Consider the following 21,571-nt stretch of genomic DNA (forward strand, 5'->3'; position numbering starts at 1 on the left):
AAAACATCTGACAAGGTCCCTAGCATAGAGTCTTTCTAATTATATCACGTTTATTTGTAAAGGTCCCTAACAGAGGCGGGGGCAATGAGAGACAATATCTGAGTGGGTATAATTAGACAGTGAGTACATGGGTGACCAGGCACAGCAGGGTGTTCAAATATGACAGTCTATTTGGCTGGAGCACTGAATGCAGAACTGAGAACCGTCCAATTCAACTAAGCCTCACAATCAGACTCTAGAATTGGTGACAAGTGGAGACCATCCAAGACCTTCGGTGAGCTCAGCATTAGTTTGGCAACAGCTCTTGCCTCCTGGAAAACATACTCAATTTTCTGAACATTAACTCTCATCTTACTTTCCTAGTACTATATATCTGTTTCACACGCTTTGCCACCTGAGCATAGGGGCAGCTTATGAATCTAGGTGTTCATGTCCTATATTTTCATAAAACTAAAATATATCTTCCTTAGGGCAGATAAGTTGACCATAAAATGTATTACATTTCAAGAGAAAATAGAAACGGCATGAATTCTGGTGATGAAATTCACAAGCAGGGAGACCTAATTTTTTTCATTACTCTACAATTACTGAAAAATGTAAAGAATCTGTTAGACGTTGATTTGTGAGAAGCAACTATACGCTGAGTTCTACGGGTTCTTTGCTATAGATGAATAAATAGCTATGCAATCACCCATTTATCTTACTAAGAATTTCGATGTGGAAGAAACTTCAAGGTAGAAGATGTGGTTCCCATTCTCAAAGAGTTAGCATTCAGTTCTACAAATGCAAGAGATGCTGTGTAGTCTGTGAATGTGTGGTTAAAAATAAACCATGCTGATATGGAGTCAAACAACCCCAGTTTAAGTCTTGCCCCTGCTTTGTGATACCACTTACTTTCTACCTTAAGTGACCATGTATGTTACTCAATTTCTCCATTTTCTTGTCTTAAAATTTAGGTAATATATGCCTTCATACAGCACATTTTCAGTTAAGTCCCTCAGATTGAGTGTTTAGCATTGTGCCTGATTACTAATTATTCAGTGAAAGAATTCATGTTATCATCACACACATACAATGTCATGCATAGTTTACCAGTCCCACCCACTACCCTAAAATATATTGGATGGCACAAAGCACTGCGTGGGAAGTGATGGATATGCGGCCTTTAGAGTTTGCAAATTTTCAGCCTGTGGGCTGAATCCAGTTGGCAAGCATGACTTGTGTGATTCACACAATGTTTCTAAAAGCATTCAAATTATTTCCTAACACCTAAAACTTAGGAAACTTTATCGAGAAATCTAGAATGTTCTCTTCTCCCGAGAGGACTTGCTTATCAAGAGACCTGAGGGTCCTGGAACTGTCCTCTTAGCTGAAGCTGAGAGTGTCTGCCCAGTTCATAGGCCCTGCCTTGTGCTTGTGTCACAGACCCTACTCATTTGTATATTTTGTGTTGCCACTGAGGCAGGAGAAATCTGAAATTTAAATCAACAAATATTAACACAGATATTCTTAGAATCCCACTTCTCCTCTGTGCTAACACATTTTCACACACATACACAAGCACACAGTTTCCTTGGTCACAGAGTGGAAAATGCTTCATAATAAAAATCATCAGCCACCCGGAGATTCACAATTCATTTACAGCTATTAAAAAAAAAAACACCTATCAAGTTGATTTTAACTTGATATTTCTCAAACATATTTTACCATGGAAATTTTTCTTCCAAAGGATACCTGGTAACACTATTTGCATCAGGATTTTTGGAAAATCACTGAGGATTATTGGATTAGATTTAAAGAAAGCATGTGTTCATGAGAAGAGGGTCATAAGATATCATGTATGCTATAATCTCTGACCAAGGTGTAGGCCTTTTTTAAATATTTTATTTAATTTTTGATGTTGTTTTTATAGTTGAGAAGGATGCACACACATATAGACCACTGACTGGGTGGGCTCTTGTGCAAACCAGAAGGTGTGGCAGCCCCACATGGATGAGCCCACAAATTCCCCCCACAGAACCTGCCCCCAGACCCAGTACTCTTGTGTGCCTGTTAGTGACATGGCCCAGTCTAATGTGGGCCACCCCCTGACCTAACTCTCACTGGTGGGTATTGTGGCCTAGTCCTGCCAGGCAGGCCCCTCAACTCTAGCATTCATGCATGCCAGTGGGCTGCTATCAATGCCAGCTAACCCAGCCCAAGTCTTCCGCATAGGCAGGTACGATGGTCTGAAGTAGCTATGTCCTTTGGCTTCCCTCCATTCAAACCATCCAGTCTCAGCCCCCTCCCTTACCTACAATTGCAATGGCCAGTCCATGGAAGTCCCCCAGAAGTCATTCCTCACCTGCAATGTATTTTCTCAGCGGTCCCCCCACCCACACTCTCCCAAACCCCCCCTCCTAGGACAATCCACAGCTGCCAAGTGTGCACAGGTCCCGGTCCTGGTCTTGCAGCGGCACAGTGCAGCACGTGTTGGCTGCTTGACATTTTCTTCAAACCAAGGCTTCAGGGTAAAGAGAAACTGGGGAAATAGTATAAATGAGCTATAAGACAAAGGCCTATAACCTGGTTTTTCACTCACTCAAACAAAAGAAGAGTTGAGAAATGAAGCCCAGGAAATTTGTGCTGTCATTTCTTGAAGGAAAGCAATTCCATCATGACGCCTAGAGAAAGCACACATCACTGCCAGCATCCGAAAAGAACCTCAGCCTTGAGTCGCGGTTTGTTTGGTGCCTGTTTGCTCTGGCTCCATATGCTACCTTGTGACAAGTGAAGAGCAGGCCTTCTTTTTGGAATAAACACACTGGAGAAGCGGAGTTCTGATGAACAATTTTGTCAGCTCAGATTGATCAGTAAACTTTTGGCTACACAGGCCAACAGAGGGATGCTTTGTTTACTGGTTGCTGTCATTCAAAGTTCCACTCAAAGTCCTATGGGTTTGGCTCTGTGAATCAAATATTAGAAAGTGCCAATAATTTACGGCCAGATTAATTTGGCAGGACTTAAGCCTTTTATGTGACGGTATTTTTGGTTTTAGTACTGAACAAATGCGTATACATTAGAGAAAATTGGAAAGTGCAGACAGGAAAAAAAAAAGTTTAATCAATTAAAGGGGGGACCTGATCCTGTGGCTCAATAGGCTAAACCTTCACCTATGGCATGCTGCCACCACATATGGGCACGAGTTTGCGTCAGGGATGCTCCAATTCCAATCCAGCTCCCTGTGTATGGCCTGGGAAAGCCCTGCAGGATGGCTCAAGTCCTTGAACCCTGCACCCACAGGGTAGACCCAGAAAAAGCTCCAGCTCCTGGCTTTGGATTGGCTCATCTCCAGCTGTCGTGGCCATCTGGGGAGTGATGGAAGATCTCTCTCTCTCTCCTTTCTATAATGTTGACTTTCAAATAAAAATAAAATAAATCTTTTTAAAATCAATTAAAGGGAGTATTAAGGTTAATATTTTGGAAAGTTCCCTACAGACTTTCTTTCAAAGTATGTGTAACATTACTAAATAAATGGGAGGGTAGAAATTTCTGTATAATAATTTTCCCCCTAAAATGGAAATAATTGTATTTAAAATGTGGGGTTTTTTTTACGGCTTACCTAGAAGTTTGAAAGGGTTGTAGAGCCAGAAGGAGACGGAGATACAGGGCTTCCGTCCACTGGTTAACTCCCCAGTGACCCCAGGCCAAAGCTAAGAGTTGTGAAGCCAATGTAATTCTACTTAAAACCCAGAGAGGCTTTTTCCTATATTTTAAAAAAAAAATCAGTTCCAAAAGTTATATGGGAATGCAGAAGACTAGCATAGTTTACCAGTTTTTAAAAGGAAAAAACAAAAAACAAATAAATTACCTGATTTCAAGAAGTAATTCAAAGATACAGTAATAAAAGCACATATTAGCCTAAATAAAATCATATATAAGTTAATGGAACAGATCAGAAAGCTCAAGAACAGGGTCACATATTTATGGTGAAATTACTTTTAATAATTTTGCCATTGGTGCTATAATAACTAGATATAAATACCAGAGAAATTACCTTTATGTTGAATAGTTTTTACCTTTACCTCACATCATGTTAAAAAAAAAAAGATAAAAACCTGAAATATATTATAAATTTTTACAGCCAAGAAAGCTTCCAGAAAAAGAAACAAAGGGAAATATCTTTGATTCCTGATGTGCATTGATTTGTCAGCAGCATAAAGAAGCATAAGCCATAAGCCAAAATAAACCTTCCATCCTATAAGGTCCTTTTTGTTAAGCTGATGCAAAGCTGACTAATCAGCCCATTAGCAGGTAAAGGAATGAGCAGGTGGCAGTGAGTGTTTTCAATAGAACACTCTACAAAAAACAAAAGAACCACTGATACCCATAGAAACATGGAGGAATCTTAGAAATCACTGGTTAAGTAAACAAAGCCAGAATAAAAGAACATGTTCAATAGTATCTATTCACTTAAAATCCTGAATAGATAAAACTAATCTATGGTGACAAAAAGCAGGTGTTTCTGAAACTGAGGATAGAGATTGAGGGCAAAGAGGCAGGAAAGCATTTGAGGGGGTGATGATGATGTTCTGTGTTCTTACTAAGCTAATAGTTTCATGAGAGTCATTTTATCAAAATGGCAAAACCTAAACTGAGTATATTGTATCTTATATGAATAAAATCTCAGTAATGTTGATTAGTTATATATATAGATATATAGATATTGATAGATATAGAAAGCTACTGAGAGATGGAGAGAAGAAATGAATGTGAAGGAAGTGACGCTTTCCCTCTGAGATTCATCAAGCAGCAGACAGACAATAGGCTACACGTGAAAGGACCCAAAGGGAAAGCCCAAGTTTCCTGCAGGAAGGCACTCCCTGACAGCAGCCAGGAACTGGCACATCACAGTCCTGCCTGGACAGCTTTAGCGGTGGTTCCAGCCTTCAAGATATCCCAGGAGAAGCTTCTGGACATAGCATCAAGGGGGCTACTCAGTGTGATAACATGAATAAAACCTGGGGAAGAAATTCATCAAGTTCACACCAGGAAGTCCTCTGTCCAGAAGAAAAGAGGGTGGAGAGGAAAAAGAGCTGGAAGAAGTGACGTCATAGCCATATGAAACTGTCAGAATGCACACTGGACACTACTGCTCAGACTCAATTGGCCTGTGGGACGTAGCACCTCATTAAACGTCCCTACCGAGCTTACCACCGCTCTGTCTCATATCTGACATTCTTTTCCTTCCCAGGAAGACAACCTCGATTCCAGTCATCTCCACTAGCAGATGATATCCATTTCTCACGCTTACTGAGTCTCCCAAACACATGTTCAGTGTGCTCAGAAACCCCCTGTTCTGAGCTTGCAGTTTCCAGATAAAGATGTGGCAGCTGCTGGAAGCAATGCCTGAGACACGTCCTTCAAACACGTTTTGGGTCCTGCAAGGCTAGCAGCTCCTGCCTTCTGCCCCAGAGCATGATGATGACATTGTGATATGAAGAGCCAAGTAATTTCTTTGTCAGCATAACCATTGTTTCCTCCCAACAGCTACAACCAGGGCTTCTTTCCCTTCAGTGCGTTGTTTGGACCCTACAAAGAAAGCAGGAACACCACACAGAAACACCAACGGATGATGCATTATGATTGCCACATGGACCTAGCATTTGTCAACATCTGCTGTTTCTCTAGAATCCAGGATGCTTCTGAAATGGCACAACTAAATGGCCAATGACTAAATGCTTCTAAAATGACCAACAACTAAAATGGCCAACATTGGGCCAGCAACTATAAAGCTAATTATCAAGAACAACAATGAAGTAAACTACGAATAAGTGTTCTCCCTAGATGTTTTTTCACCAACATACTATCAAGATGCAAGTAGCTTAGCTGATACCCACTGGGAGGATTGTGGCATGCTATTAGAAAAAGACCTATCTAAAAAGGAATGTTTCCTACTTATACCTATATTGTTCTAGGGATGTTGAGAATCAGGGCTGCCAGGAACGTCTAAGTCAAACAATGAAGGACCTTTTATTGAACTCAAATATTTCCTGAAGAATTCCATGATTGCTTCCTGTGCCCTTAAATTTCTCATTTTAAAAAGTCAGCTCAGGGCCCAGCAGCGTGGCCTGGCGGCTAAAGTCCTCGCCTTGAACGCCCCGGGATCCCATATGGGCGCCGGTTCTAGTCCCGGAAGCTCCACTTCCTATCCAGCTCCCTGCTTGTGACCTGGGAGAGCAGTCGAGGACGGCCCAATGCCTTGGGACCCTGCACCCGTGTGGGAGACCCGGAAGAGGATCCTGGTTCCCAGCATCGGCCCATTGCGGCTCACTTGGGGAGTGAAACATCGGTTGAAGGATCTTCTTCTCTGACTCTCCTCCTCTGTGTATATCCGGCTTTCCAATAATAATAAAATCTTTAAAAAAAAAAAGTCAGCTCAAAACATTAAGGAACAAAGAAGGGGGATGAGGGTCAATTGGGACAATGAGGGCAAGGAATGGAAGGAGCTCTCTGCTTCAAATTCATTTAATGATCACGAGTCTGTGGCAGCCAGAGGACCCTGGAGTCGTGTGCCTCTGAAGTTACTGACATTCGTGGAATGCCATAGTCAAGTCAATCATGAATAGGAGTCAAAGCAAACGTGGCTCAGCTTCACAGATAATTCTGTCCACTTAGAAGACTATGCCAGGGGCCTGGCGCTGTGGCCTAGCGGTTAAAGTTCTCATCTTGCACAAACCGGGATCCCATATGGGCACCGATTCTAATCCCGGTGACCCTACTTCCCATCCAGCTTCCTACCTGTGACCTGGGAAAGCACTCAAGGACAACCCAAAGCCTTGGGACCCTGCACCCGCGTGGGAGACCTGGAAGAGCTCCTAGCTCCTGGCTTCGGATCAGCACAGTACCGGCCGTTAGGGTCACTTGGGGAGTGACTCATCGGATGGAAGATCTTCCTCTCTGTCTCTCCTCCTCTCTGTGTATTTGCCTTTCAAATAAAAATAAACAAATCTTTAAAAAAAGAAGACGGCGACAACTATGCCTGGCCCAGCATGATGGCTCAGTGGCTAAAACATTGCACTTGCAAGTGCCAAGATCTGATATGGGTGCCGGTTCATATCCCAGCTACTCCACTTCCCACCAAGCTCCCTGCCTATGGCCTGGGAAAGCAGTAGAGGATGGCCCAAAGCCTTGGAAGCCTGCACCCACGTGGGAGAACTTAAAGAAGCTCCTGGTTCCTGGCTTCAGATCAGTTCAGTTCCAACCATTGCAGCCACTTGGGGAGTGGACCAGCAGAAAGATCTTTTTCTGCCTTTTCTCTCTGCCTTTTCAATAACAATAAATAAATCTTTTTTAAAAAAAGACAACTATGTGCCTACAGATTACATACATTAGGCACATAGTATTAACCAAAATAAGCAATTTACATGAACTTTCAAATTTTACGGCCCCTGTATCATGGAAACTGTATCATGGAAAGCCATAGTAATTTTTTAAAATGTAAGAAAAACGGCAATCTCAAAGAACTTTATCGATGAGGTAGCGACTGCAAGCCGTGATCCAATCTCACAGGCCTTTGCTCTCTTCTGCTGCCCTGGTTGCCCTGCAGAAACATCACAGCAGCCCTGAGCGGACAGCCTCCCTGCCAGTCCTGGGAGGGTCAAAGGGAGACCCGAGGAAGGAAGAGCACTTGTTCAGTCCACGCCATGTTTGTGAGCAACCAGAACGCCTTCTCTCTCCTCCTCCAGGGCCCTTCCTCCAGCACTCAGCAAGGGGGAGAAGCTACATCAGAGATTACCCCATGAACCCCAGAAAGGAAAAGCAGCTCCCCAAGCCTACCGTTCCTGCCTGGCTCCCCATAGAAGGAACAGATTAGCTGGCTGATTTCTTGGAGAGGGATTGGGTCCCTGGGTTAGTGGGGGCCTCGTCCTCCTCCTCCAACAGCCAGTCTCCTTCCTTTCCACATCTACTGCCACCCTCCTGCAACACTCCTTCCTTGCAATAAAACCCACTTTCCTTCTGTGTGGATGCTTTCCAAGAGAACTCATTCATCCATTCATTTTTGCTCTACACATGTCAATAAAGATACAGGCCCTTTACAAGCAGCCATCGCTAAACCTGCAGGGAGCTGAGGGGCTCATCTCACAGGTAGGGGGCTTGAGCCGGTGCGTGTACATGTCATGTACATCCTCCTTCCTAGCTCCCCGATTCATCCCAACAGTTTTAAAGATGAGGAAGACAGTTCTGCTCACATTAGCCTCAGCAGCTGGGGTTGTCCCGCTCTGTTTTTTGGCCACAGACAGTACCCCTCTCTGGTCCTGCCCCTACCACCATAACATAATATCCACAGCAAAGGATGGAACTAAAGCTCTTAAAATAGGTTATTTTGCTGAAGATTTTCCTACGAATCATAAAGCTTCAAGCAAAGTTCATGGGATGAATCCTGGTGCTAGAACCAAGACTCAGACAGCTTTGGGACTCCTGGGGACTTTCTCTCACTTCATAGTGGTACTGCCCGTTCTCGCCTCCCATGTGTACCTGTGAAAGGAGCAGGAGAGAGATGAAGGCTGTCCATGCCTGAGTAACCACTCCAATGAGCTGTAACACGCAATGGCCTAGGAGTGTCCTCACCAAGGGGCTTCCTCCCTGGCCTCTCTCCCACCTCCCTGCTGCCTCCTGCTTTTCTTCATCTTTTTGGAAGAGGAAACATCACGTGGCAACCCGGCTCCTCCCCACTGGCCTTCTAAAAAGGGGAAGAGAAAGGATTTCAGAAGCTGCCCTACCAGATAGGTACAAGGGCATGATAGAATCATGTTCTCAGAGTTTCTCAAATACACACTTTGTTTCGAGGCATCCCTCTAGCAAGCCATTCTTATCTCTCTCCAGACATTACTTTTTTGAATACGGCAAGAGCTTTCCCTTTTTTACTCATAGTAAGATGTAACATGGAAGACATGCTCATCAAAAATCCAGGCTCCCAAACTGCACTCACAGCTATGAGCAGGCATGCCATTTCTTCCCCAAGCTCTCTCTGTCCAACAGGAGATTATAAAAACACTTGGTATGTGTATAGTTCCTTAAAAGTACTTGAATAATGATTTCACTTTAACTTTGGCCACAATTCTGTAGCAACTTTTCTACTCATACCGAGAAAGAAACGTACTGAACCAATATTTGCTAAATGTTCACCAGCTGCCATCATTGTGCTGTGGGCAGGACGTTGAGCAGGGCAATCTTCCGTCTTTACGCCACCTGCAGTCTGATAGGGCAGGTGACTAGTAGACATCGTGTGACAAAGATACCTCACTATTACTGTTCTATTTTATAACATGGAATTAATAAATGTTCATGGTTCACCTTAGTCTTAGTGAGGAAATTGTACCATCTGCTGAATGTGAAAAGACCAAGGTACCAATGTGGTGACTCTCCAGGAGAAACTTGAAGAAAGACAAGTGGCCAAGTGGATCGTTGAGGGAAAAGGTACAGGCTATTCTCCACAAAGGGACCTTAGTATGTGAAATCTGATCGCATGAGTTTGCAATATAGTCTGTTTACAGAACTGCATGGTAATGGGGATGAACTTGTCCAGTGTGCTCAAACTGTCTAAATACAAAACATCTTTCTGCCCAGTGGTAAGTATTCAAGTTCCCTAACACACCAAGCTCCCTGAATGGAATGTGCCTGACCAACTGCCCTCCAAATGACTGTGCGCAGCAAATCATCTATGTGTTATTCTTGATTTTGAGCTGCATTGCTTTCGACAAGCCATCTCTATACACTGGCAAATTGCGATAGTTATGATCATCATAATAACATCACAAGAATAATCAAATGCTATTGAAACAAAAATGTACCAATTTAGCTGGGCTTCAGCTACTATAATGTGCATTTAAGTTTATGTACATTTGTGATTTATGTTAAAGATCATACCCTTTGTGACTCCCTGGAAACTGTGATTGACAGCCTTGGCAATTGGGTTTTGTTTGCCAATTTACTTTCCTTTGCTTCTTTCCTCAATCTTTAAAGGAAAGGATGCCAGCATAATTCCTGCAGTTTGAACCAGTACAAATGAAGCCAGGACTAAAGTCATGACAAACCTCTAACTGATAAATTCATTCAATCACTTCCCACTGGCAGACCAGGCTGCCCTTGCATAAACAGCCTTCAAGACAGCAATCAGCCCAGCACTTCAGTCCTCTTACTGCTGCCCCAAGCCTGGCAGCCTCCTCCACTGCCTCTCTCAAGTAGGCTGGACTCCTTTTTGGCTGCTCTGGTAACTTTTAAACTCTTGAAAGGAGATGGTGTTTGCCACAATTTGGGGGGTTTGGTTTTGTTTTGTTTTTTGTTTTACAGAAAGAAGCACTCTGGTTGGGAGTTGGGGCTGGGAGACATCTTTTGAAGCTATCATATTTGCACATCAAGGACATGGAGTTGTTTATTGGATTATCAGCTGGTGGGAGATGTCGAAGAGAAAGGTGATGGCACGGCATCATTGGAATCCCAACTCAGTGTTGGGTACCACTAGGTGGAGATCCCTCACCGAAAGAATGGCTTTGTTCTTCCACGTGCATTTTAAACCTCCCAGGATCCAGGGAGAACACTCCACAGCTCTCCAGTCACCGAGCACTGCTCACCTCTATCTGAGCACTTCTTACAGCCTGCCAGGAACCAGCACAACTTAGGGCGCCTTTTCTTCACTACCTGGGAAGCTCTTACAGGAGAGATGCCACAGATACCATTGCTTCTCATAAATGCACATGGGGTTCATAAAATCTAGGAAGCTTATCAAAGGCGAAAACCAAATAAGAGTCATTTATATTCAGGTTCCACCTCAGACCTAAAAATCAGAATGACTTAGCAAGACAGTTCTCCCTTCAACTTTTGTGGGAGTCAAGCAAAGAGGGACAAATTAGTCACAGATGAAGTGATTTACAGTCACAGTTATTTCACAAGCAAGGCAAGCCTCGGTGATCTATCACACCAAGAAGCACTTCTCTCATTACCTAGTTTCAGGGGAACAAACAGCTCCAACGTCAACTGGCCACTCATGTGACAAATAACAGGACTCTGGAGAGGCTGTGTCCAACCTGGTCAGCAGCTTCAGACAAAAAGGGACAGGGCTGTGTTTGGCTTTGTCACAGGTGAACAAGGGATCCTCCCATAAGCCTCAGGATATCATGAGAAAACAATTGTCACTGGGTCTTATGAGGAAGAGAGGTTCCTTGTTGAAAGCCATTTACTAGAGCACAAAAGGTCTAAAGGATTTCCCATCTACTGCAGATCTCCATGGTCACAGGGTTGTAGTCAAGTTTAATGTCATCCAATTGTTTGAAAACATATGTTTTGTCCTGGCCAGTGAACACGTCCTGCTCTTTCTCTGCCCATCTTTCAACATGCCTCCATACATTGGAAAGTATTCTCACTCATTCACATTCTCTCTCTCTCTCAATCTCTCCTCCTGCCTTTCTCAGCTCTTATTTTTTCTTTTGTGACATATTCAAAACAAGAAAGAGAACACAGAAATTTCCAAGAGGAAGAACTGTCTTCAAGGTTATTGAGCTTTAAAATCTGCAGTATAATTATTGCTCTGGCAACTTTTCCATCAGAATTGAAGACGTGAGAAGCCATGGAAACAAACAGTGTCTCTGTGTGTGTAATCGGATGAAGTCATTGGTTGCACCAAGAGGGGTGCTATCTGAGGGGCTGTCATCATGGACATTATAAAGACTTGGGCCAATTGCTGGTCCCTGGGCAGAGTAGCCCCTTATCACCACTAGAATTTGGTGGAGCTGAAGTTCATGTCCAAGTTGATTCTGCAACCACCACATTGTGACTCATTAGGTCAGCATGCTGTTGGGTACAAATGGTGCTTCGCCAGGTCCATGCTGCTCAAGCACTGAATTCTTCCCCAGAATGTAGCATTTTTGCTCATGTTGCTAGCCCAGACACAGAGAAAAGTAGGAAGGTTGGGCCAGAATGAAGAGACTTGTAAGGTAAAAAAGGTCTTTCAAAAGCAAGCTTTGAAGTGGAGACAGAAATTTTAGTTGCCTCTTGCCTCTAGTTTTTAACATTTTTTTTTAATCTCTAACAAAAAGCAAGTAAGTAGTTCCAGAAATCAACACGAAAAAAAAAAAACCTACATAGAAATCAACCTTTAGCTTGTTATGTTTCATCTGGTGCCATGTTTTATTTTATTCCAGTATCCCATTACTTAGTAGAGTCTTTGGTATGTAGTGAGTGCTCAATACATGACTATTAGTCAGTTATTGATTACTTGGAAAAGTATTAACTGCCTTTTAATGGTATTTATCTTTCTTCTTTCATTAAGAAAGATAACTGTAACTCCCAACATTTTTGTGAGGTTTACCCAGACACAGCCATGTTTCAGATGGCCATCATGACTTGTCTGTCGCCAGTATTTTTAAGAAGCTACCCTTATCATCAGCATAGCAGATGGAAGATCTTACTTTCAGACGCAAGAGGAGGCAGGCCAAACCTGCCCAAGCATAGTCCAGCTGGATGCCCAGAAAGTGCTGACTGATTGTTGGTCAAAAGGAAGAAACATTCTTTCACACTTGCCCAACAATGCTTGATATTTGTTTCAGAGTGAGGCTTTTCAACCCCTAGTCTGCCTTGTCCTTGGCAGCTGCTGCCCCTCTCCCCCCATGTGATCCCAGCTCTTCAGTCAGAGCTCAATGGAGCTGAACACAGCTAAGGCCTAAGACTCCTGAAATCAAGGAATGTGACGTGAATGTTGGAAATGGTCATACTATGCCAGACTTTGTGCCAGGAACCTTGAGATTTGAGGGGTAAAATAAAGTCACATTTCTTATTCTAACAACAAGTTTAAAAATACAACCACCAGGGAAGGTATTTCACCTTAGAGATTTGTCATCACTTGTCCAGCCTGTGAAATGGGATGACTTTCTGGAAGAACAGCTATAAAGTTGATTTTACTTCACAGGAAAAGCAATCTTTCTCCCACCTGCTGACAGTTATCATCCTTATGAAAAACCCAGGGACCGCAGTCATGCACCCTCGGTCATGCAGAGGCACAACATGAAAATAAGCCAGATGACAAACAAAACGTAAACCTTTAAGCTATTCACAGTGAATCGTTGCTTTAAAGATGAAAATGTACTAAGAAACCAAGGAAAGTATTAATTACAATCTTCCTTTGTCATTAAATCAATAAAGAAATTAAAAAGCAACATTGCTCAAAACTGTGGGTCCTGGGATTTAAATCCATGTTTGTATTGTTGTCATTATTAATGCTGTTGTCTCATTTCTCAGTGGCCACTGAGTGTGAAGGTTTCTGGGGTTAACGGCGTAGTAAGAAATAGAAGAGATATTGCTTTTGCCTGAGTTTCACAAAGCTGACATCAATCTTTCATTTCATAAACTTCAGGCTGGTTATGGCTTTAAACACGGGCTTTGGTACATTAAATCCGGCACTGACAGGAATACAAATTAAGAGAATTCCCAATGAAACTAACCAGTGGGGCTGGGGAAAAGCTAACTTGCCTCCCACACCTGGAAAGTGGAACGTGGGAAAGGTTACCAGGTGGTTACCCGAGCTCACCTGCCTCCGTCAAGAACTCGGATTGTTTCCAGATACAGGGGAAAGACACATGGTTTGATTGAGCTTTAAGACAAGGCCTGGCTGTGGTGAGCTGTAAAGGCCCAGACCTCATAATTAGATTTGAATTTTTCCCCTACATCATCACCCCTGTGATGGGCCTCGGTAAGATGACAGCATTTCCCAAGAGTTAATCACGAAGCACCACTATCGGTTTGAAATTTTAAGAACTAAAGTTCAACCCTACTAGGAGCAATCATTGATATTTGAAAATTTTTCATGCTTTTCAAAACACTAATTATCTTGATGCTAACCATAATCTTGCAAGAAAACAAAGATACAGTTGAATAAACTGAGTTTCAGTTGAACTGAAAAACCATACCAAATAATCACGACCAAATAACAGATCTAATCCTTTGCCATAAGTCTTCTGGCTTCCAATCTTGTGCCCTTTATAAAAACATATGCCACAATGGCGTTTCTGTTTTTATCTTAATTCTACTTTTCCATAAATTTGTTAATATTTTTCATTTGAAAGGTAAGAAGACAGAAATAGAGACAGCAAGATTCTCCATTCACTGGTTCACTCCACAGTGTTCTCATCAGCTGGAGATGAGGCAGGCCTAAACTGGAAGCTCAGAACTCAAGCTACATCTTCCACAAGGGAAACAGGCACCCAAATATCTGAGCCATCATCCACTGCCTCCCTGGGTGAGCATCAGCAGGAATCTGAAATAAGAGGAGGAGCCAGGACTTGAACCCAAGCACCGCAACAGGGAATGGAGGCTTCCCGGGCAGTGGCACCATATGCCCACCCCCACACTGCCTTACAACAAACAGGATGTGGGAATCCAAGCAAAGGGAAAATGATGATTTTGAGTTCCTCACGGAAAGTTTGAACTTGGCACAACACAGTGAAAGTAGAATGTGTTTGTCCATGATGACAGGGGAAAGAATAAAGTTCAGCAGAATTCAAAGCAGGGACTGATCATATCTCTGCACAGACGACATCAGAGCAGTGGATGAGAACAAGTCTTTGTGTTGCTTGAGGTCTGGATCATTTCTTCAAGGACTACAGAATCACAACACAACCCTCACTCCCAAAGTCTCCAGGCCTCTGGCCTTCTCCCCCTTTTCCGTATAATCCTCACAACGTTCCTTCAGCTACCATATCTTAGTCACACTCAAGGACTGTCTTCCCCTGGCACTGCCCCACATGTACATGTCACATGTCCTTGTTCAAACCTATGGGGATTGCCTCAATCCTAAATATATTCTCTGCCTTCCTGCCCACATATCTCCACAATCCCAAGGAACCAGTTCATACCTCCAACTGCCAGCACCTTCTTCTGTCTCCTCTGTATACTCTTCTCCCACTTTTACCTGACCTGGCCCAGCCAGCCCCCCAGTCCCAACTCTCGCTGCCATGTGCTGCAACCTGGCCCTGCTCAGTTTGCTCCCATTAAAGGCCTCATGTAAACCAGTAGGTGTGATACCCTAGCCCAGCACTCCAGCTTAGTTTCTGCAGTCACCAGTGGGCTAAAGTTTGCTTGGCCCTGCCCAGTCCACCCCCTTCCAAAACCAACCAACACCTTGCCAATGGATGAGCTACCTTGCCCAGCTTGCTCAAACCCTAGCTCTGGACCACATGCTCACCAGTGGGAGCTATGACCCACTAGGAGAGTTTCCCAGATTCCCCCATTTGGCCCACTCCCAAACCCAGATCTTACAACTGCCAGCAGGTGCTACGCCCTTGCCTGGCATAGCCTGCCCCTCCATCTTGGCCTTTGTATGAGCTGGTGGATGTTGCGGGCCAGCCTGCCCCATACCCTGTTTTAGGATGCACATGCAGGTGCTGCATGTTGGACCTGCCCAGCCTATTGTCAGCCCCAGTAGCTGTGAGTGTTGGCAGATTCCATGTTCACTCCTAGTTCAGTCAGTCACCACCCCAACTCTTGAGCCAACCAATGGGACTTGTATTTCCACAGGGTTGGGCCCACTCATCCCCCTTCGGAATCTACCCCCAGACCTAGTTCTCTCACATGCTGGTTAGTGTCATGTCCCTGCCTAATGTGACCCGTCCCCTGTTCTAACACTTAGTCAGGTACTGGGGGTCTAGCTCTGCGAGACAGGCCCCCAGCCATAGCTTTCATGTGGGGTGGCATGTGGCAGTAAGAGAAGCTCTGCACTAACAAGCCCATCTCAGGACTCCCATGTGGGCTGGTGAATCAGTCTGACCCATATAGATCTTCCAGTCTCTGTCCTCCAAACCACCAGATCTCAGTCCCCTGACTTACCTGCAAGTACAGTGGCTCTGTTGTTGACTGTCCCTCAGGATTCATTCCTTACCTACACATACTGTGGCCTTATCCACAGATGTCCCTAGGCAGTAATTTTTTACCCCCAAGTCCCTGGAGCTCCACAGCAGGCGGCCAGCAGGCGGAGCCTGGTGTCAATTGGTGCTCTGGCCACCCAAGCCAAGATGGCCCCAGCCTCTCAGAAGCAGCCAGGCTAGGCCTTGCCCCCTTTACCCCAACCAGCCAAAAATGGCTAAGGGGGTGAGGGGTCCCATTTGTGCACCCAGAGCCAGAATTTTCTTTTTAAAAATGAAAGTACTAAACACCCAAACCCAAGATGCTATTCTTCAGCTCTAATTAAACCAGAAAAAGTCTGGCTAAATAGACAGAATATTCCTTTTGAGGTATAGAATTTTGTTTGTGATATATTTTAAAGTCCTAGATGAAAACATGCTAAGCTGGAAGGAAATCTTTCATTTCAGTGCTTTAAAAGCCTTGTTCAGTTGACTGCTAAAACACGTACCTAATCATGGCACATATTTAATGTCATGAAATATTTACAATTCCGTGCCTGAGAGAGTGATGTATGGTATATTCAGTCTACAGCTCAGTAAATTCTGTTTATAAAAACCCAAATTGATGCTCTCAAGTTATAATGCTAGTGCAAACAAACTTTCCTTAAAAAACTGCATTCTGTCTCAGGAATTTGATCTCCATTCTGAAAGATGCTGCTCTCTGGTTATGTCTTAGATGACAGAAATAACTCTGAGTTATAACTCTTTCAAGATGCATGCTACCTTGTAGCTGAATCATTTCTGAGCAGGTGAGATCATTCTTGTAGCTCCTAGTATTTCGGATATAGTATCATAAAAGATGACATCTCAGTAAGTACATGCTTGCTAAAAGAAACAAAAATTCTCACTTGAGTTTCCCAGAAGTCTGAACAATTCCCCACTACGATTCTGAGGTCCCTGCAGAAGTGCTGGTGGTAACCTAGTCCTACGAAACCACAATGCTTTGTAGAAGACAGGAATTGAAGCCAGACCTTCCACGAACCTTTCTTTCTCAGACTGAAACTATTTGATCAACTTCTAGATCTGCTCATGTTGCCTTTTCAACTCACTTTTCTCCAGCAGTTTTTGTCTTGCTTTTCAAAAAAAAAAAACTAAAATTTCTTCATAATGGACTCAACACATTTTTGTTTAATGAATAGAAACTTACTGATGAAATTTTGCTACCATCCATGATGCACTGTGGGAAGAGCAAATATGATCTCTGATTTCATGAAGCCAAAGGTCAAGTGAGTAAAACAGAATGGCCGCAGTCTGCTGAGCCATCACTGTGGTGAGTACTAAGAAGGAGCCTTGTGTGTGGTACTAAGAGAACTTCCGATTCGTGCTTGTTGTTGGTCAGGAAGGCCAGGTAGTGCACCCTGGGAAAGAGAAGCTGTGGCTAACAACCCGCATGGCCAGAGAGAAATGAAATACAAAGACACATGAGTGTGCCAGGCAAAGCCGTAGGCATCGCCGAGGCCCGGGGAAAGGAAACTGGAGTTACAGGGGCCGTGAGGTCAATGCAATGACGGAACAAAGAGCGCCAAGGAGAAGGTAGCGAGAAAAAAGTGTGAACAGCACTGGAGTGCGAACATGCAGGCCCTTTGCTGCGTACCCAGCAGCCTCCAGTCCGGGAGCCCCAAATGTGCTGGAGGAATTTTTTTGAAAGGCAGGGAGACAGAGAAAGATCTGCCATCCGGTGGCTCCCTACCTAACTGCCCACACCAGCCAGGCCTGAACCAGGCTGAAGACAGGTTGCCGGAACTCAACCCAGATTTCTACCTGGCTAGCAAGTACTCAACTCCTCAACTCAAGGTATGCCAGCAGGAACCTAAAAACCAGAAGCTGAGCTAGGACTTCCACCCAGGCAAGCAGTCCAGGCACAGTCTTAACTGCTGTACCAAGCACCTGCCCCTAATAGAGGATTGTACACAGAGAGTTGACACAACTAGGTTTGAATTTGAAAACCAGTGGGAAAATACTGATACAAATGGAGGACAGCAGCCCAAGGGACCCGTGAAAGTGGCATGGGCTAAGCAGAGAGTGACTCAACAAAGGAGCTGAGAGACTTACACCAGAGCCACATACCACTGAAATTCCAGGCCTTCCTGTGCCAACCCAGCATGGCTGCATGCTCATCACACCCACTTCCCATGATGCACCTGAGCCTCACTTCCTCCACCATGTGCAAGAGCCCAAGATGGTCATGTGTATGCTGAGCTCCATATGTGGACACCCTGCAGCCTTCACAAAGATCACATGCACTAAAGCCCCACCTACACTCCAACTCATCTGTGTATTTCATTGGACTACCAGCCTTTAATGGCATGCTGAGCTTATGTGGACACAGCAACAGCAGCATCTACACCAACACCCTCTCTCCTCTTAAAGGAAGACTGCCCACACTCCTACATATCTGTCTCTTTAAAACCCTTAAATAAACCCTACTCCCATTCTTGCACTTTGTCTATGTTTCTGCTTTGAATTTATCTCTCATTCAGAGACAAAATTTACCCCCACAACATGAGGAGCAAACTTCTACCTGGCAGGTTAAAAATAGCACTATGGGACCAGGTGAGAGGCTAGTTCAGACTCTCCTTCAGTTAGGTTGAAGGGGGCTCGATTTGTTTCTGCTAAGGTAGAAATAAATCACATTATAGCTAATGGTCAGGCTGGGTTAAGAATCCATTTATATTCTTGAGTGTCAATGAGAGATGATAATGTAAAGGAGGTGCTGGTGCTGGGGACCGGAGTATGTTGCCTCCTAGGATAGCAGCATCTCCTATCAGAGCAGCTCTTCCAGTTCTGGCCGTTCCTCCTCCAGTGCAGCTTCCTACTACCATGCCTGGGAAGGCAGCGGAAGATGGTCTAAGTGCTTGGGCCCCTGCCACCCACATGGGAGATCCACAGGGGGCTCCAGCCTGACTTTAATAATAAAGTCACTGCAGTCATTCAGAAAGTGATCCAACGAATGAGAAATCTTTGTGTGTGTGTGTGTGTACATGCATGCACGCATCTGCCCTTTACAAATAAATAAAATCTATTTGAAACAAAGAAAACCCACCAAGCTTCTGTTCCTGAGCTCTGCTGGTTCCCTCTGCTTGCTCAAGTTCCAGCTCAGTTTCTAGAGAGCAGTCTGGGTGAAACCATCTCCCAACTGTCCTGGTCCCTGCACTGGCTTTTGGGACTCAGAGATGCTGCCTCTCTAAGGAATACCATCAGGGTCAAGCCTTTGGTGGCCCTGCACCTCCTAACTCACGCAGTTTTACAACCAGCTCAGAAGCCACCTGGCGGGCAGTTCTGTAACCACCAGGAAGCAGAGAGCCGTTGTGCGGCCCAGGGGCAGGCCTTGCTGCTGAGCCAGGATGACCATTCCTGAACGATGGTTTCAGTCCCCGACCACCTCACTCTGCGAGACCTGCAGCAGCCATGAGGGTCACAGGTCTCTCAAATTTAGTCTGCAGAGTGTCACTGTTTGCTTTCCCTCTAGGGTCTTGTAGTGATCACTATCTGATCCCTCACTGTTCCCCTGAGCTGCTAGTACTTGCCACAGAACCAAGCAAGTTTTCTAAGTGAGAATGTGACCTACTTGTGCACTTGGTCATCTTTGCAGATGACAAGTCTAACGTTGAGATGTCTATTCCTTTAGGAGGGCTCCCTAAGCACCAGCCTTCTAAGAATGTATACTTTTATCCTTCCTTCTGCCTTCCTAAACTGAATAGCCTGTCTCCTGGGGCCAAGATCTGGCTGACTGTCAATGCTCCCCTGCTGGGCGACACAAACACAATTCCACAGAATCCCATAGCAACTCGCTCCCCCACCACTGAACTTGCACCCATCTTGGTGTTCCAGACTTGTAACAGTTTCTCTCTGATCATGCCTCTCCTTCACTTCTGACTCTTAAGAGATAATGAATCATCTCCAAGGCTTCCAAAATCTCAAAACCACATTTCTCTTTTTGTACTAACGCTCCCACATATATACCCCCTCCAGACTATAAACTGCTCAGGGATAGGGGGCTTCACGGTGCATGTTACACAGGTTGTGGTACTCGAGTGTTTGATATGTTAAGTATAATTTTTACTCACCTCTAAAGGGTCCCTGAGAGCCCAAATTTAACTCCCAGCCCTCCCGTGTCTAACTCAACACTTTGGGCATCTGTATTTCTTATGTTGAAGCTGCTATTGTCGTCAACTTGGCTGGACCTTCTTGCTGCCAAGATAATAAAGATGAATCCACAGTGAAATGAGAGACACTTGGTATCTGACAGCACTGCAATCCCAAGTGCATGCATTTGTAAAAATCACTAAGAAGAGCAATGTCATGCTACTTATTATGTAGAAAGGGTTTGCAAGCTAACGTATAAATTATTGTCTATCAATGATTTATTTATATAGCTCTTGTTTTCTTCACACAGACACTCTTAAGAAACTGGGCTGCTCTGTGTTGGTATCCATGGCATCTGGTTGGGAGTAAATGCCACACAAACACTTGTGGGAATTGATTCAGTTATTCCCCGCCACCCAAACCAAAGCCAAACGCATACCAGCCACGTGTAGCTACTTCCCAGATACACTTGTTAACAAGGCTGACCAAAGAAGACAAAGCTCAACACAGATATTTAATAAAGTTGGCTGCCTGGGCTTCTTCAAATCACAGACACAGGATGGCCCATCCACCTCCTAAAAGGTCTCCTGATCGCCCAGCTCTGTTTTCAGTTCTCCACAGAAAAGGACAGGGGTTTGCCAGGACTCCCCAGACCTTTGGCATGGAAGTGGGCATACAGAGAGGGATGACAAAGACTTGGTGCCACTAACCAGTATCATGGGTCCACTCCCAACAGCTGACTAGAGAGAACAGAAATCCACAGTTTTACCAAGCCCAAAACCAGAAATGGACATCATTGGGTTGAAGGCTATCCTATTTTAGAACATTCTCACCCAGCCAAGATGAAGGTACATCCAGATCTTCCAAAAAAGCAGAAACAGAGCAGGAAAAGAATGAGCAAAAGCCATGTGGTTCTGTCATTTGTCAGAGCAGCAGGCCTGGATGCTTTGTGTAGGCCCTCCAGGAATGCAAGACCCATCTCTGAGCAGTTCACATAGAGTCTGTCTTCCCCACAACTTCCTCTGGTTGGCAGCAAAAATTTTTGACTTTTTTGCTGTTCGACAATTCGAGGGTCTGGCCCAAAGTTTGCTATAGAGTGATACTCCATTAAATTCAATTGAATGAATGAGTCTTAACTCTGCCTTTCAGAGCCGCATGTATAAGGCTGGTCCCCTCTGACATGCCACCCTTTCCGATACCAATGTGCAACCACTACTGCATAAGGCATTCCTACAGACCTGAACGTCTTGCCAAGAATGCTTTCAAGAAGTGTCCAAGCTGCTTCACCATGCTGGTCTGCCTTTTCTGACTACTAAGTCAAAGTGCTCAACAGGTTGCTTCCTAATGACTTTGTCTCCCAACCAAGCTAGACATCCTCTGAGCAGGGATCAAGGCCATAATCACTTCTGCAACCCACGCATCATTTATGACTGCACATTTCCTCACTGTATGCAGTGAGTGTTTAATAAATGCAGATGAAGCAGGCTGTTAGCTTCTCTTTCGGGGATAGGCTGCCGTCACGGCTCAGTCAGATTCTCATGACAGAATCTTTTCCC

The sequence above is a fragment of the Ochotona princeps genome, chromosome 13 (genome assembly GCF_030435755.1).
Source record: "Ochotona princeps isolate mOchPri1 chromosome 13, mOchPri1.hap1, whole genome shotgun sequence".
In the NCBI taxonomy this organism is placed as follows: Eukaryota; Metazoa; Chordata; class Mammalia; order Lagomorpha; family Ochotonidae; genus Ochotona; species Ochotona princeps.